The 9123-nt window shown below is 40.2% G+C and overlaps 1 long non-coding RNA gene across 1 annotated transcript; it reads left to right on the top strand.

Annotated features, from left to right (window-relative positions):
- The first annotated feature begins 3729 nt into the window (after positions 1–3729).
- Positions 3730–6811, top strand: LOC119294150. The gene is made up of 4 exons (XR_005143353.1): positions 3730–4622; positions 4909–5061; positions 5154–5345; positions 6774–6811. It is a non-coding gene; the product is annotated as an uncharacterized LOC119294150 (long non-coding RNA).
- Positions 6812–9123: the final 2312 nt, after the last annotated feature.

The raw sequence follows: 9123 nt of genomic DNA, 5'->3' as shown, positions 1-9123 counted from the left end.
AGGGACAAGACAAGGTAATATGGGCTCTTGGTTAAATCAACAATAATGCATATGAGAGCCACTCAAAATTTTCATCATGGTCTTCTCCTCTCGACCCCCAAAGAAAAGAAAAGAAATAAAACTATTTACATGGGAAAGCTCCCAACAAGCAAAAGAAGAAAGAGAAATCTTTTTGGGTTTTCTTTTAATTACTACTACTACAAGCATGGAAAGTAATCTAGCTAAAAGCTATTACTATTCTTTTTTTTGTTTTTCTTAAGGTTATTCAAAAACACAAGAAGAAAGCAAGAAAAGAAACTAAACTAGCATGGATAGTACAATGAAAAAGTATGAGCACCGACGACTAGAATGAGTGTGTGAATATGAATGTAATGTCGGTGAGAAATACATACTCCCCCAAGCTTAGGCTTTTGGCCTAAGTTGGTCTATGCCCATGGATTAGAGCTACTCTCTCCGGTGTACTGATGAGTGTCATCTGAGTACCATTGGCTGGCAATCTCCTCTGGATCCCACTAGTAAAAGGACTATTGATAAGGGTCAAGTGGTGGTTCCGGCTCAGGCTCTGGAGCTAGTGTCTGGCTCCGGTATGCGTAATCGGCCTCCGGCAAGACGAGGTACGTGCCTGAAGATAAGTCAAACAAAGAGTTAGCCGGCAAGATAATAGTCCCACTTTGAGTTTTATTAAATCTTAAATTATACTTAAGCATCTTCTCATCATTTTAACAATAAACACATGTTCTACCATACTCTTATAATCTAGAAAAGTAGGGGGCAGCAGCTTTTCCTCTTTCTCATAATGCCTAATAGGTATCCTAAGGTGTTTAGCAAGGCGTGAAGCATAGATGCCTCCAAAGATGGGGCCCTTTGTACGGTTCAGACTTAGTCGTTTAGCAGCTATAGCGCCTAAACTAACAGTGTTATCACGAAATAAAGCATGGCACAAAATAACAATATCAGGAACACTAAGGTTTCCACAGTTCCCGCGACCAATTAAGCATCTACTAGCAAATATTGCAAAGTAACATAGAATAGGAAAGTGTATGCTAGTAATTCTTGCATTGGAAACCTTCCTCGTTTCCCCTATAGTAATCATATCAATAAATCCATCCACATCTCTACGATGTGGTTCCTCTATGCTGCCCTCGAAGGGTATCTTGCAAACCGCGCAAAAATCACATAATGACATCTCCCTAACCTCATCATATAAATGAAACTCCACTAAAGGTGGTGATTTCTTGGCATGAAAGTAAAAAATTTGCACGAAAGTATTAGTGAGTAGGAGATACTGATCAAGCTGGTCGTGGAGGAAGTCGGTGAGGCATGCATCCTCAGCCAAATGATAAAAATCATCATGAGTCTCAGCTGCTCTCAAGAACTCATCACAAGGCCATTCACACGGCCAAACCTCCGCGGTACGAGGGAGATTAAATTTGGGCTTTTTACTATCCTCATTGTGTTTATCCTTCGAACTTCAGCTTGAAGAGCCCCTCAAAACTCTCTTTATCATTTTTTGAAAAATTCTGAAATTTTTAGTAACTCAAAATAACAATGAAACAAACTCAACAAAATTGATAGCAACTACTCCTACAAGTGCCTAGAGACTATATCATGCATTAGAACTACTTGGGACCAAATAAATTTGACATGCAAGCTCAAGAATAGGGTCACCTTAGTAGCACAAATTTGCAATAAATAAAGCACTAGAACAAAAACTAATTGGACCATTGGACGAGTCACATACCAAAGAACAATCCCCCAAAGCAGTTTTGTGAATGAAGCTTTGAGAAAGGAGATTGAAAATAGCAGCAAGATGAGCTAGAACTCGTGCTTGAGCTGGTTGGTGATTTTTTTGGGAGGAAGAAGGAGTGTGTGGGTGCAGGAATGAGTGGAGGGGGCTACCAGGGGCCCACGAGGCAGGGGGCGCGCCCTAGGGGGGTGGGCATGCCCTGGACCCTCGTGGCCAGGTGCTTGCCCCCTCTGGTGTGTTCTAAGTGCCAAATATTCTTAAATATTCTAGAAAAAATCATATTTCATTTTCAGGGCATTTGGAGACCTTTCATTTTTGGGGTATTTTTTTATTGCAAGGATAATTCAGAAAACACACAGAAAATACTATTTTTGCTTTATTAAATCTAAATATCAGAAAGTAAAAGGAGGGTACAGAGAGTCGTGCCTTCTAACTTCATCCACCTCATGCTCATCAAAAGGAATCCACTAACAAGGTTGATCAAGTCTTGTTAACAAACTCATTCTGAATTGCGTGAAATCGGAGAATTTTCGAATAACACTAGGTTACCTCAACGGGGATATGTACATCCCCAGCAATAAGAATATCATATTTCTTCTTGACAGTAGGAAGAGGAAATTAAAAACGTCCAATAGTAATAGTTGGAATCTTTCCAATAGAATTTATACTGTGGACTTGAGGTTGTTTCCTCGGAAAGTGTACTGTATGCTCATTACCATTAACATGAAAAGTGACATTGTCTTTGTTGCAATCAATAACAGCCCCTGCAGTATTCAAAAAAGGTCTACCAAGGATAATCGACATATTACCATCCTTGGGAATATCAAGAATAACAAAGTCCGTTAAAATAATAACATATGCAACCACAACAGGCACATCCTCACAAATACCGACAGGTATAGTAGTTGATTTATCGGCCATTTGCAAAGATATTTCAGTAGGTGTCAACTTATTCAATTCAAGTCTACGATATAAAGAGGCATAACACTAACACCGGCTCCAAGATCACATAAAGCAGTTTTAACATAGTTTCTTTTAATGGAGCATGGTATAGTTGGTACCCCTGGATCTCCTAGTTTCTTTGGTATTCCACCCTTAAAAGTATAACTAGCAAGCACGGTGGAAATTTCAGCTTCTGGTACCAACAATATCTTTCTTTTGTTAGTAACAATATCTTTCATGTACTTAGCATAAGGATTTATCTTAAGCATATCAGTCAAACGCATACGCAAAAAGATAGGTCTAATCATTTCAGCAAAGTGCTCAAAATACTCATCATCCTTTTTCTTGGATGGTTTGGGAGGAAAAGGCATGGGTTTTTGAACCCACGGTTCTCTTTCTTTACCGTGCTTCCTAGCAACAAAGTCTCTCTTATCATAACGTTGATTCTTTGATTGTGGGTTATCAAGATTAACAGCAGGTTCAATCTCTACTTCATTATTCACTACTAAAAACAGGGAATTTGCCATCAGTCAGCTCTTTGCCATCTGCCAGCTGATGGCAAAGAATGTCTTTGCCATCTGCTTATAAAAAACAAATGGCAAAGAACTGACAGACGGCAAAGAACATGGTTGCCATCAGCCAATTCTTTGCCATCTGCTAGTAGATGGCAAATAATCTTTGCCATCTGCCAGCAGATGGCAAAGAGGTTGGCAAATCCTGTGGCCGTCGAACGTGTAACGGCGTACCAGCCCCACCTCTTTGCCATCTGCCAGCAGACGGCAAAGATTCTTTGCCATCTGCTGGCAGATGGCAAAGAGATGGGGTTATTTTTTTCAGGTAAAAAAAGGAACTGTGGGGTTATCCCCTCCCTCCCTCCCCTCCTCTCCCTCCCTCCCACGCATCTCACCCGCCGCCGCCCAAGCACCCCGCAGCCCCACCACCCCACCACCCCGCCGCCCGCGCCCGCACCACCCGCCGCCCCACCACCCCGCCGCCGCACCCAGCACCCCGCCCTCCCTCCCTCCCTCCCTGGCAGCAGATCCACCCTCCCCTCCCCTCCCTCGTGCTAGAAACCCCTCCTCCCCTATGCAGGCCATGGCGGCGCCGGCGGCCAGATGACTCCCTCCTCCCCTCCCCTCCCCTCCACTCCCCTCCCATCACCAGGAGAGGAGAGGAGAGGAGAGGAGATGAGAGGAGAGGAGAGGGAGATCCTACACGCAGGCCATGGCGGTGGCGAGATCCGCTCGGGGACAGGAGGTCACAGTGGTAGTGGTTCGGCGGCGGCTGGGGAGGAGGCTGTGGCGGCGGTGGGAGCAGCAGCGGCGGGTGGTGGGAGCAGCGACGACGGGTGGTGGGGTCCGGCCGCAGGGTCAAGCGATCCATGGAGTATGTTCTAATGTGCCAACTCAAGGAGCTCCTGGTCAGAAAGGTTGTCATATCTAGGGTGGACAAATCACTAACATTTGATTTGGCATTCATCTCCCAGCACTTGAAGACCGTATGCCTTATATCGGTTATGCTAGAACACTCTGCTCTGAATTTCTCAGGCTGCCCGGTATTATAGGTTTGGACATTGCAGCGTTGCAGAATTTGTGCACACAGGATGTCATCCAAGTCACTGAAGCATCTCTGGATCACCCATTTATGTTTCTTCTCTATGGAGTTCCATGTCCGGATTTATGCTCCGAACCTTATCTCACTGCAACTTGATAGTTTTATTGGTTTCTCCCCATCCCTTGAAAGCATGCCATTTCTAATAACAGCCTACGTTGAGCTTGGTGATCTATGCAAGGATATCCTTTACTGCAACGACAACTCAAAGCGTTGTGGGTTTTCTTATTGCAAATGTAATGCTTATCCTGTTGGTGAGGGTGTGCTCCTCTATGGTTTGTCCAAGGCTGCCAATTTGGAGTTGATAGCTCATCCTAGAATGGTATTCTTGCACCTACTGCTATTTTATTTTGCAACCCACATTTTTGTAATATATCCATCCAAATCGAATGGTAGAATGCATATAATAAAATTGATAATTTTCATTACCATGGTTTGATACTTTAATGTTTGATTTAAACCAATAGTCTTGTATTAAGAGTGAATAATATATTGGCTTGATTGCACAAAATATGTTATTTACAGTGCTTTAGATGTGGTTTTGCATACCCTTAAGTCCTTACTAACTTATTTTTTAAGTCTTAACTTTTTTTTTGCAATTTCTCTAGTTTATCTACAGATGGGATTTAAAATGTTGCCCCATGTTTGACAAACTAAAGACCCTCTTACTCAATGAGTGATTTACGACTAGTAACCTAGTGTGCATTCTCCAACACTCTCCAATTCTTGAGGTACTCACTCTTCAGCTTGAGAACACTAAGGTATGTCCTGCATACATAAAGGTGTTGATGTGTTATTAAATAAGCTATCATGTTTATTATGTTGATCTTACTGAATGTTTTCTATCATACAGAAACTTGTTAGCACAACAGGAGCGCAAGAAACATTTGAACAATTATTTGTGTGTGCGCACCTTAAGGTTGTCAACATTGAATGTAGTGAAGTTGATGAGGGAATTCGCAAAATTTTGAAAATCTTGACTACATATGGAATTCTTCGTGATCAAATTAGTGTCAATGACCGATGTTTCCCCACTTGGACACAAGTATGTTTCTGCATTCTTCCTCCTTGTTCTATCATGTCTTCTGTAAACATCAGTTGGTGTGTATGATACCCTTTACAAATCCGTTTGTACTTAGTGTCCATTATTCTTTAATAATAATTGGATTCCATGTTGTTGTAGTTCAGAATGGATGTTCAACAAATCTTGTTACTATGTTGTTACTGGTGACAGTGTCATGGTTGCCTCACATTGGTACTGTGCCTGAAAGATCTGTACCATCTCTGCAAAATCATTTTCTCCAATGATGAAATAGCAGTACCTCTCTTCTTTAGATGGAGTCTATGTCTGCTCTCATGTTCCAGTTTGTAGATTCCATTTTACAAAGTAGTGCTTCGCATATTCAGCAAGGAGATGCTGCCTCTGCCTTGTTTTCATTTGGACTGTTGTTCCTAGCCTGCTTGTTGTCGGTCTGAATTCCTATTTTGAGTATTGAGGCGTCTGATTGGTCAAATATAACTTAGCTCTCACTAGGCTAAAGACCATTAACAAAGAAAAATTTGGTCAACACCACTTGGAGCAAAAGAAAAGAAATTTGGTCAAATTGTATATGTATTATGTGCTAACACGCATAAGTCCTCAAGTATATCATCCATCATGTCACTAACTTCCTGTCCATGACACACCCATGCTGCTGCATGTTGTTAGCACATTGAACTCCTTCCATGACTAACTTAACTCCTGAAGTTGTGGCCTACTCTATTGCCAGTTTCGTAGAGTATGATCCATAGTAGCTTAGTCAAGAGAAAGAACAAGAACTAATTAAACAATATATTACTCCCTTCGTCTCTGTTAGATATAATCTTCACATTGTATATATACATGTACTTAAAAAATACAAAATAAAGGAATTTCCATAGTAGCTTAGTCAAGAGAAAGAATAAGAAATAATTAAACAATATTACTCCCTTCGTCTGGATTTTTTTAGTGTTAGATACATCCATTTGAGCGACAAATAATTTGGGATGGGGGAAGTATCAGGAAAGACAGATTACGACAGTGTACAAAATGGAACACCCATGTGCTACAAAATGACATGTCCGCATCAATTATGTACTAATACCAAATACTCCCTCCGTTCCTAAATATAGATCTTTTTAAAGGTTCCAACAGAGACTACATATGAAGAAAAATGAGTGAATCTAAATTCTAAAATATGTATATATACATCCGTATGTGTTCGTATTGGAATCTCTAGACGGACTTATATTTAGGAACGGAGGGAGTAGATTTTAGAACTCAATTCTCATAGACAAAGCAAGAACCTTCGATGACTAATGCTTACAAAATTATTCTTCTATGCAATATGATGAAGATAGTCCATGCTTCAATAACTATATCAAAAGAACTACACATTGTATATATACACGTTCTACTAGTTTTCTTCTAACTTTCTTCTTTCCCATTTTACAGATTTGCTTAAGATCACGGAAGCTTGGGTTGATGGAGTGCTTGTATTTAGTTTTTGTTTTGAACTTGTGAAACTTGCTACCTATGGATGAAACTGTGTAATATTGATGAAACTATGTATATGTACGGATGAAACTTGCTACTATTGGTAACATGTATTGGATATATGTGTTCATGACTATTGGTAATATGTGTTGAATATGCTATATTGGTCATATAAATATATTTGTGTTTGATTTTCTGTGAAAATGAATTGATATAAGAAAAAACAAAATTAAATGGGGCAATATAGTCACTTTGCCATCTGCTGGCAGATGGCAAAGAGCTTTGCCATCAGTTGGCAGATGGCAAAGAGGCCACGTGTCATCTACATGTAATATTTGGGCTGGCCTATTTGGGCTCTTTGCCATCTGCCAGCAGATGGCAAAGCTCTTTGCCATCTGCTGGCAGACGGCAAAGCATGCAGCCTTTGCCATCTGCTGGCAGACGGCAAAGTATGCCGTTAGCCTCCTAACGGGGCTAACCCCGTTAAGAGGCTTTGCCATCTGCGAGCTGATGGCAAAGGCACAGGCTCTTTGCCATCAGCCAGCAGATGGCAAAGAAGCCTTTACCGGCAGGGTTTCAGACAAACTGTTTGCCATCTGCTGGCAGATGGCAAAGCCTTTGCCATCCGCCGACCATGCCTTTGCCATCTGCCATGGCAGATGGCAAAGTGCCAGATTCCAGTAGTGATTATTGCTAGGTTGAGCATCAACATGAACATCATCATTAGCATTATTACTAGGTTCATGTTCATCACCAGATTGTGTTTCAGCATCAGAGATAGAAATATCATTAGGATTCTCAGGTGTGTCTACAACAGGTTCACTAGAAGCATGCAAAGTCCTATCATTTTTCTTCTTCTTCCTTTTAGATGGACTAGGTGCATCATCATTAGCTCTCTGAGAATCTTGCTCAATTCTCTTAGGGTGGCCCTCAGGATACAAAGGTTCCTGAGTTGTTCTACCACCTCTAGTCACAATTCTAACATCATTATCATTTTTCTTATCATTTAATTCATTGAGCAAATTATTTTGAGCTTTAAGAACTTGTTCTACTTGAGTGGTAACCATAGAAGCATGTTTACTAATAAGTTTAAGTTCACCTTTAACTCTATACATATAATCACTCAAGTGTTCAATCATATAAGCATTTATTTTCAATTGTCTACCAACATAAGCATTGAAGTTTTCTTGTTTAGTCATAAAGTCATCAAACTCATTCAAGCATTGGCTAGAAAACTTAGTAGACGGGATTTCAACTTTATCATATCTATAGAGAGAATTTAGTTTTACTACCTGTGTCGGGTTATCAAGACCATGTATGTCTTCAATAGGTGGTAAATTAAGGCCATGTATTTCTTCAATAGGAGGTAAATTCTTAACATCTTCAGCTTTAATACCTTTTTCTTTCATAGATTTCTTTGCCTCTTGCATATCTTCAGGACTAAGAAATAGAACACCTCTTTTCTTCGGAGTTGGATTAGGAGTTGGCTCAGGAAGTGTCCAATTGTTTACATTTCTCAACATATTATTCAATAGCAATTCAGCTTGATCGATTGTTCTTTCCTTGAAAACACAACCAGCACAACTATCCAGGTGGTCTCTGGAAGCCTCGGTTAGTCCATTATAAAAGATATCAAGTATTTCATTTTTCGTAAGAGGATGATCAGGCAAAGCATTAAGTAATTGGAGAAGCCTCCCCCAAGCTTGTGGGAGACTCTCTTCTTCAATTTGCACAAAATTATATATTTCCCTTAAAGCGGCTTGTTTCTTATGAGCAGGGAAATATTTAGCAGAGAAGTAATAAATCATATCCTAGGGACTACGCACACAACAAAGATCAAGAGAATTAAACCAAGTTTTAGCATCACCCTTTAATGAGAACAGAAATAATTTAAGGATATAGTAGTAACAAATTCCCTCATCATTAGTGAATAGGGTGGCTATATCATTCAATTTAGTAAGATGTGCCACTACAGTTTCAGATTCATAGCCATAAAATGGATCAGATTCGACCAAAGTAATTATCTTAGGATCGACAGAGAAATCATAATCCTTATCAGTAATAAAGATAGGTGACGTAGCAAAAGAAGGGTCGTACTTCATTCTAGCATTCAGAGATTTTTCTTTAAGCTTGGCTAGTAACTTCTTAAGATCAGATCTATCATTGCAAGCAAGAAAATCTCTAGCAGTTTCTTCATCCATAACATAACCCTCAGGAACAATAGACAATTCATATCTAGGGGGACAATCTTCATCATCACTTTCATCAATATTATCAGTTTCAATAATTTCATTCTCTCTAGCCCTAG

This window comes from Triticum dicoccoides, chromosome 4B, assembly GCF_002162155.2.
Source record: "Triticum dicoccoides isolate Atlit2015 ecotype Zavitan chromosome 4B, WEW_v2.0, whole genome shotgun sequence".
NCBI lineage: Eukaryota > Viridiplantae > Streptophyta > Magnoliopsida > Poales > Poaceae > Triticum > Triticum dicoccoides.
The sequence above is the reverse complement of the archived record's forward strand: the minus strand, read 5'-3'. Positions and strand labels throughout refer to the sequence as shown.